Source organism: Chrysochloris asiatica, unplaced genomic scaffold, assembly GCF_000296735.1.
Source record: "Chrysochloris asiatica unplaced genomic scaffold, ChrAsi1.0 scaffold00003, whole genome shotgun sequence".
Lineage (NCBI taxonomy): Eukaryota > Metazoa > Chordata > Mammalia > Afrosoricida > Chrysochloridae > Chrysochloris > Chrysochloris asiatica.
The window spans coordinates 37,342,716-37,351,511 of NW_006408521.1; positions in this window are offsets into that span (position 1 = coordinate 37,342,716).

The window sequence follows — 8,796 nt, forward strand, 5'->3', positions numbered from 1 at the left end:
AACTAGTCCAAAGGATCAATGGAACCTGTGAAGATCAGTCACCAGGACTCTGAGACGAGAAGAACTAATGTTATCTGGCTACCACTATCAACTTCTATGAAAGGGATCACATTGTTGTTGTTAAGTGCCATCGAATCAATTCCAGCCCATAGTGACCCTGTATAGGGTTTCCGAGGAGCAGCTGGTGAGCTTGAACCACCAACCTTGCAGTTCAAATGGCTTTTCAATATGGCGAATTAACTCACAATGCCACACCAGGACTGGCCCCAAATAGAGTGGGAGAAAATACCAAACAAAATTCAAAATTATAATATAAGAGTAGACTTACTGGTCATAAAGACACTAGAGGAACCCAAGACTATGGCCCTCAGCTACCCTCCAGGTCTGAAACAATGCTTAACCCTCACGACTCAGTTTCCAGCTAAGCAGTAGATAGGTATATGGGGGGAACAACAATACTAGTAAGGTATGCTCAGCATGGAATGGTCAACCACTCAAGATCCAAAGGGCATCATTTACCAAAGGACAACATTGAGGAGGAGTGCGGAATGGAAATAAGAACCACAAGAAGGAAGTGGGATACTGTTGTTACCTGGAGGGAAATGCAGCCATTGAGATCAAATAAAGTATGTATATGATTTGTTGAATATAAAACTTATGATCTCTGTAAACCTTCACTCAATTCACAATACGAATTTCTTTTTAAAAAACTGCATCCCAATAATTTAAAAAAAAAAAAAAAATCTATCAGAAGCATTCTAAAGCCAAAAGTGTTTGGGAAATGATGTATAATGTATAATCTATATACTCTTTTTGTTGCTGTTGTTGTTGTTGAGTGTTGTTGAGTTAATTGTGACTTATAGTGACCCTGGATAGGGTTTCCAAGGAGCAGTGGATGGGTTTGAACTGCCAACCTTATTGTTTGCAGTTCGGTGCAGATCCTACACGTGAGGCGAGTTTAGAAGCTAAATTCCCTAATTCTAAACAGTTTGCAACTGGCCATCAGAATACTGGTCTATGTGAACTATAATATGTGTAGAAACTTAATTAGGAGTCATGGCGTGGCACTGTAAGATGAACACTGGACTACTAACTGCAAGGTCGGTAGTTCAAACCCACCAGCCACTCCTCAGAAAACCCTATACAGGGTTGCTATAAATAGAATCCAAGCGAACTGCATTAACAACAATAACATTGTAGCTTAATTAAGAAGCTCTGGTAGAGTAATAGGTTATGATTTGGGCTGCTAACCAGAAGGTCAGCAGTTTGAATCTACCAACTGCTGTGGAGGAGAAAGATGAGATTTTCTGCTCCTGTAAAGATTTACAGCCTCAGAAGTCCTATACAGGGTTGTTACAAGCCGGAACAGACTCCATGGCACATAAACACCTCAACGGCCACTATACATTAATTAAGGAGCCCTGGTAGCTTAGGGTTGCAAGTTGGGCTGCTTACCAAAGGTTAGTAGTACAAATATACCAGATGCTCCATGGGAGAAAGATGAGGCTTTCTGTCCTGTACAGATTTACAGCCTCAGAAACTCTATACAGAGTCACTATGATTTGGAACTAGATGGCACACCACCACCACCACTGAAATTAGACTTTGCACTAATTTCAGAAATTTGAACTTCAAAAGAGATCATTTCAGAACAGATAAAAATAATCCTCTCTTTAGCTAAAAGGAAGTAATGTTAAGAGCCCGGTTATTAATTAAAACTCTAGAAACAGAATTTGACTTAGTTTTTTACATTAATTGTACTTTATATGGGAATATAAATTTATCAAGTGTGATATCATATTAGACTCTGAATGCTGGTTAAGGACTGACGATTTCTGAGTTTTAACTTAGGTTTATGGTGAAAGAATACAACACTGGTGCATACCTTTCCTAATTTTAAACTACTCAGTGTTTCTGTTTGAACTGCCTCTTGGCCTATGTACAGGTTCCTCATGAGCATAATTAAGTGATCTAGAATACTCATCCTCCACAATGTTGTCCATAGCTTGTCATGATCCACACAATCAAAAGTAAATAAAGCTAAGGAAAGGTGTACACCAGGCTTCTATTCTTTCGCAATACTTATTCAACCGATATGCTGAAAAATAATTCAAGAACCTAGATTATAAGAAGAAAACCATATTATAAGGGTTGGAGGAAGATTCATTGACAAACAGATATGCAGATGATGCAACCTTGCTTGCTGAAAGTGAAGAGAACTTAAAATACTTACGGATAAAACAACAGCCTTTGGTATGGGTTGCACCTCAGTGTAAAGAAAACAAAAATTCTCATCACTGGACCAGTAAGTAACATCAAGATAAATGGAGAAAAAAATTGAAGTTGTCAAAGACTTCATTCTGCTCAGATCAACCATCAGCACTCATGGAAGCAGCAGTCAAGAAATCAAATGATGTATTACATTAGGGAAATCTGCTGCACAAGACCTCTTTCAAATGTTGAAAAGCAAAGATGTCAGAGGGAGAACTAGGGTGCACCTGACCCAAGTCATGATATTTTCAGTAACCTCATACGTATGTGAAAGTTGGACAATAAATAAAGAGGACCATGGAAGAATCAATGCATTTGAGTTATGGTGTTGGAGGAGAATATTAAAAGTACCACGAACCACCAAAAGAACAAACAAATTTGTGTTGGAAGGAGTACAGCCAGAATTCTCCTTGGAAGCCAGGATAGCCAACCTTTGACTCTCATACTTCAGACATATTAGTAGGAGGGACCAGTCCCTACAGAACATCGTGCTTGGTAAATGTGGAGGGTCAGTGAAAACGAGGAAGACTCCCAATGAGATGGGTTGGCACAGTGGCAGTAGCAATGTTGGCACAGGACTGGGCAGCATTTCATTCTATTGTACATAAGGTCTCTGTGAGTCTGTACCAACTTGATGGCACCTAACAACAAGAACAACAAATTGAGGTTAATACTGGGCCAGTGACTTAGAGCTAATGATTTATAATTTCGTCCTCATAAGTTATATATGTAAAATAGGTTAACTTTAACATTGTACGGAATTTATGAGTTATGTTGTTGTTCGGAGAATATACACAACAGAGCAAGCACTGTTCAGTCATTTCTACTGTGAACACTTTTGTGACATTGATCACATTTTTCAAGTTGTGCATTCATTCTCAACCTTCTTCCTCAGTGGGAACTCCTCCATCAAAATAAACACATTGCCCACTAACATTCCACCTCATCTCAGGAGTTGCTATCGTCACTTTGATCCTATACACATAGTTCTTAAAAGAGCAGGATGCTCAAGACAGACATTATTCACAAGTTAATACAGACTATTGTTTGGTTTTAAGAAGATCTCAGAGGATGCTTTTGATTTAACATTTAAAGATCATCTCAGGGAAACAGTTTCAGGGGTTCAGCTAGCCTCCGTGGCTTCAAAAAGGTTCAAAGGAACCCTTTTATTTTTAAGACCACTCAAGCATTGGACTTTGACCCACAAGGTGGGCAGTTCAAACCCACCAGCTGCTCCTTGGAAACCATATACAGGGTTGCAATGAGTCAGAATCAACTCAACGGTGCTTAACAACAACAACAACAAAGGTAGTAAACAAATCTAAAAATTAACTAATTAATTAATCCGAGGTTTGGAGACCCTCATGGAGGAAAACACCCCAGTAAGTTGCTAGTGGATCTAGTAATGTTCAGTGCTAGCACTCATTCTTAGAAACTGAAACAAGGGAAACAGAGGTGGTGAGGAATCTACAAACACTGGAGTTTTCCCACTCCCACCTTAAACAAACAGCTATTCTGGGGAACAACTAGCCTCTCATATCATATTTCCTTTGGCTCTCTTGTGAAGGGTAGTTTCTGATCAGGTCTTGAAACAATGTGTTCTTAAATAAAGTACTTCAGAATAAAACATAGTCACAAAGTGCTGTCCAAATACTCAAGGCATTATAGTGATTGATTTACCCAGTGCCACCCATCACTGTGTGAGGAGTGTTGTGACACTTACGCTGAAAGCATAAGACAGAATAAAAATCACTTTTTGTGCAAAACTTTAGACCACTATAAGAAATGCTTAAAATAACCAGGTTTGAGTGGGAACACATGTCAATGTAATGGATGCCACTGCATCCTGAAAAAAAATAAATAAATAAATAAATAAGGAATCCAAGGAGTGGATTTATGATCTGTGTGCCAGTAGAATTGGTTTGTCTCAGAGACGGGTTCTTCGTGATCTATTGTTTCAAGCCCTGTCTTCATATTAGACACACCTTTTCCATTATTAAAAGCTCACCCTGCATTGTACATTTCCTCTGTGTGTCTTGTCTTCTCAGCCAGACTGTGAACTCTTTGAGGTGAAGAACTATGCATTAATTCTCTTATTTTCTCTTAAGAAAGGAGCTTTATTCTGAACTACCTTCTGGCCTTAGGAATTACCCAGAGTTAGTTCGTAAGTCCAGGAGATAGCTCAGGATAATTTGTTGAATAAATAGACAAATAAATGAAATTTATTTCTCATATGAAATTTTTTAATTATATTATGAGATATTTCAGATATATACAAAGTTACAAATAATAATACAATGAATGACTATGAAGTCATTATTTATATTTGCATATTGCATAATGACTATAAACCCTGCCTTGTTTATATTTACCTTCCTTCTTCTCAGAGGACAGTTACTATCCTGAACTTGGTGTTTTATTATTTCTGTGTATCTCTTTATGCTTGTGGAAGAAATCCTAAATAATATACAGTGTTGTTTTTGCCTGTTTTTAAATTTCATCTGACTATATTTTATTGTAGTCTTCTGAGCTATGCTTTTTTTACTCATGAATATATCTGAGAAATATATTCTCTGCGGTAGTATGTGTCACTCAAGCGCATTGATTTTCACTGCTTCAGAGTATTTCATTGTGTGAAACCATGATATATGTATCCATTCTCACACTAATAGAAGTATAGGATGTTCCCTATATTACATTATCACATGCATTTGAATTTGCCACCCATGACTTTATGTGCATGTGTGAACAGGATTCTGCAGGGTACATTCTAAATAGAGGAATTTGCTGGGGCCATAGGAAACCTATTTCTTCAACTGTATTAGGAATTGCTGGATAATTCTATAACGTGGCTGCAAAAATACACACTCCTACTGTGGGTTATTACACAGGACTGCAATGGCAGTTTGAACTGCATGGTCAGTGGTTCAAGCTCATCAGATGCTCCTAGGAAACTCTATACAGGGTTGCTATGAGTCGGAACTGACTCGACGGCACAACAACAGCGGTCTTCACAATGAGCCCTGCTAGCATAGTGTGCTACTAGTAAGGCTGCTAAATGAAAGGTCAGCTGTTCAAATCCACAAGTCTCTCCACAGGAAAAAGAAAAGGCTTTCTGCCCCTGTAAAGACTTACAGTCTCAGAACCCTATACAGAGTCTTTATGAGTAGGAAACTGACCCCAAGGCACACAACCACTATTATTGCCATCAATCTTTATTTTACATAATGCAAGGTTCCTAACACCAACATTTGAACTTCTTTGAACTTTAGCAAGAAGCCACCCTGATGCTGAACTGCTCAAGGCTCAAGAAGCCTGCCATTCATTTGAGGTCAGGGTCTCAGGACCATACTAGTCTACATAGATTCCCATTCCGATGTTGTTGTTTGCTGATCTGAAGTCATCTTGCTCTCTCTATGTCCAAAGTATATCAGTTCCTTCATCTGAAATCTTAACAGGTTACAGCCCATTCATTTCACACAGATCCACTGTCATTGAAAGCTGTCTTTAAGAACAAAGGAAGGGTTTTATTTACCTGCTTATACATGATCAACATTGACAGAACTGATTGAGATTCCGTTCATGTGAGCTTGGTCTTCCTGTGTACTGACAACTTTAATATCCTGTTACATTGCGCTGTGGGTAATATCAGTGCGTGGAGATAATATGGCTGCAGAGGTTCTGAGGTCTTTGGAACTGCAGGTTTCAATTAAGTGCCTTTTTCAGAAATAAATTAAATACGTAAGACCTTAAAATAGATTATTAAAACAAACCAAGCTATGTAGTATTCAGGTGATATTTCAAAGGAAATTATTTTGGAAGTGATGATTCCAATAAGGATTTGCTACACTGAATAGATCATCATCCTGATACTGAGCTGAGGTCATCACTGATAGAGCTTTCTTTTCTAATAGTTCATACAACACAGTTTCTTAGAAATGCAATTCCTCAAAAATCAGTTTAGATAATGTTCTTCCTTGTTTTATTTCTCCTCATATTTATATAGGCTCTTTTTTCATAAGCAGTTGAGACCGTGGCATGTTTTTTAATCCAGGTTTATTTATATAGTGTAAATGCTTTTATTGGAGTATAACATACATTTAGAAATGTGCACAGATCATAAGTGCACAATTGATTTTTTTTAACCAAATAATAAAACCTTGTGATGAGTACAGAGATCAAGAAGCAGATCATTACCAGAACATCAGCAGCTGCCTTTCCATATCCAATCACTGAACCACTATGGAGTCTAACAGTTATCTCTTGGCTTCTTCTAAATAATTGAAATGCATCATCTGAAATCAAACTGCTTCTTTTACATATGGGCCCAGGAAGAAGAAATGGCTTTCACAAGATGACATGCCACTGGAGTCAGTCCAATTAGGACTGGAGTTCAGGTCTCCTTTGTCCCACCCAATGTCCATTCTGCCACATCACACTGTCACGGGTTTTGTTTTAATTTGAACCAAATTTGGTAAGAAATGATGTGACTTACTGTATGATGTCTCTGTATTTCCTCTTATATTGGGTTCCTTCCTTGACACCTTTCTACTCCTGGGACACTGCTTCTCACACACTAGTGATAGACTCTGAGTTTTATAAACAGTGTTCAAGGCCATATGGAGGAAGAGAAAGGATGAATAGGAAAAAGAAAAGGCTCCGTTTACAAGACCTCATCCTCTGGGAAATTGTGCAGCATTTTGCACTATGTAAATTCAATACAAGGGAAAATATGACAACAAAAGTCTGGTTCATACCAGTTATGTAATTCAAACCAAAAGGGATTTTAGACTACATGGAAGAATTCAGATATATTCAACACTGTCAGATTTACTATCTCTAAATACTTTTAAATCTGAAGTTCAAATCTCTCAACTTGTTTCATCTCCAGTACTTACTGTAGGATCTTGTATAGTGTAAGCAATTAATAAATACTTGCTGACTAAATGAATTCACACCTGTGACCCAGTTTTCCTGCTTGGATGGTTAGAGTTTAATAAGTGGCCTCCCAATTTACATTTGTTCCAATTTAATCCATTTTCATATGGGGGACAAAAACCTTTTTAAAAGGCAAACCTGATCATGTTATTCTCTTTCCTCAATTTAAAACATTCCAATAGGTAACTAGCCATTTCACTTCCACTACCTGTGACTTGTATCACTGCTATGTTAATTTTAGATGCTCCTCAGAACCTTAACAGAGTGCACCAGACAACCACATTCAATTGAATTTACATTTCTCAGAAAGTCTTTATGCTGTCTCAGTGATTCTGACTTTCTGAATTAAATTCACTCTAAATGGTAAGTCATTAATGTTAGGTCATTTCAAAGGATATTTCATTTGAGGATGAAGGACACTGGTTAGTAGAGAAGAAGGGTAAAAGGGAGAATGGGAAAACATCTATTGTGATTGATAGATAGAAGTGACATCCTAGAGAGGGCTGAGGAAAAGAGTTCAAAAAATATATTCTTGTAGACCTCAATGGCTTCTTCAGCTGAGTCCACAATTGACCAGAGATGTCTGTGGTAGAAAGCCTTAGGAGTATCTAGCTAGGTTTTCCTGAGATATTCTGTCACCTTGATCACCTTCCTTATAAGATATTCAAGTGTGTGTTCACAGCTTCTTTCCCCATGTCCTCATACCTTAAATGGATCCTCAGTCTGATCTTCTTCTTGGTACATTAGTGAGGAAAAAGAGGGCTATTTTCTGGTCTTTCTCAAGTTTGGTATTGTTTATATGCATTAAACCAACAGAAAGAATTTTGGATGATAGCGACTTAAGTTCTTAGCTACTGTACTTTAAAATTGTACAGATCCCTCTGGGGGGTGCAATTCATTTACCAATAAATTGTTTAAGCAGAGATCTCATCCTTTCAAAGCCTGGATAAAGTTCATTGGTAGTACTTAACTTCATCTAATTTTCCGTATTCCTTCTCTCAGCATCTGTAAAGGCCAGAGTTCGGATTTCATGTAACTAAACTTTGAAGTAGGATCAGCTGCCAGTAGGTTTTTCTGCTGATGCAAAGAGTCCAGAAAGTTCACAACAGCGTCACACTCCGGGGTATACAGACCTTGCCTTGGTGCTCTATTGTTCCAGGAACATCAGGAAGAACTTTAGGTTTATGTAGGAATGTAGGGGGGTATGACAGCCACTCTTCAGAATGGAAATATACTATGTACTGTTGTTAAGTCAAGTTGCTTCCGCCTCATAGAGATCCTATATACAACAGAACTAAACACTGCTCAGTTCTGCGCCATCCACGTATTTGTTAAGTTTGAGCTCTTTGCCGTACCCACTATGTCAATCCACCTCCCTGAGAGTCTTGCTGGTTCTCTCTGATACTCTACTATATATATTAATTACTTGCTGTTGCTAAGTGCTATCTCATCAAGGGTTTTCCTGTTTTTTGCTGGCCATCCAGCATCGTAGGATCGTAGAAGAATTGATGCCTTTGAGTTGTGGTGTTGGAGGAGAATACTGAAAGTGCCATGGACTGCCAAAAGAACCAATAGATCTGTTTTGGA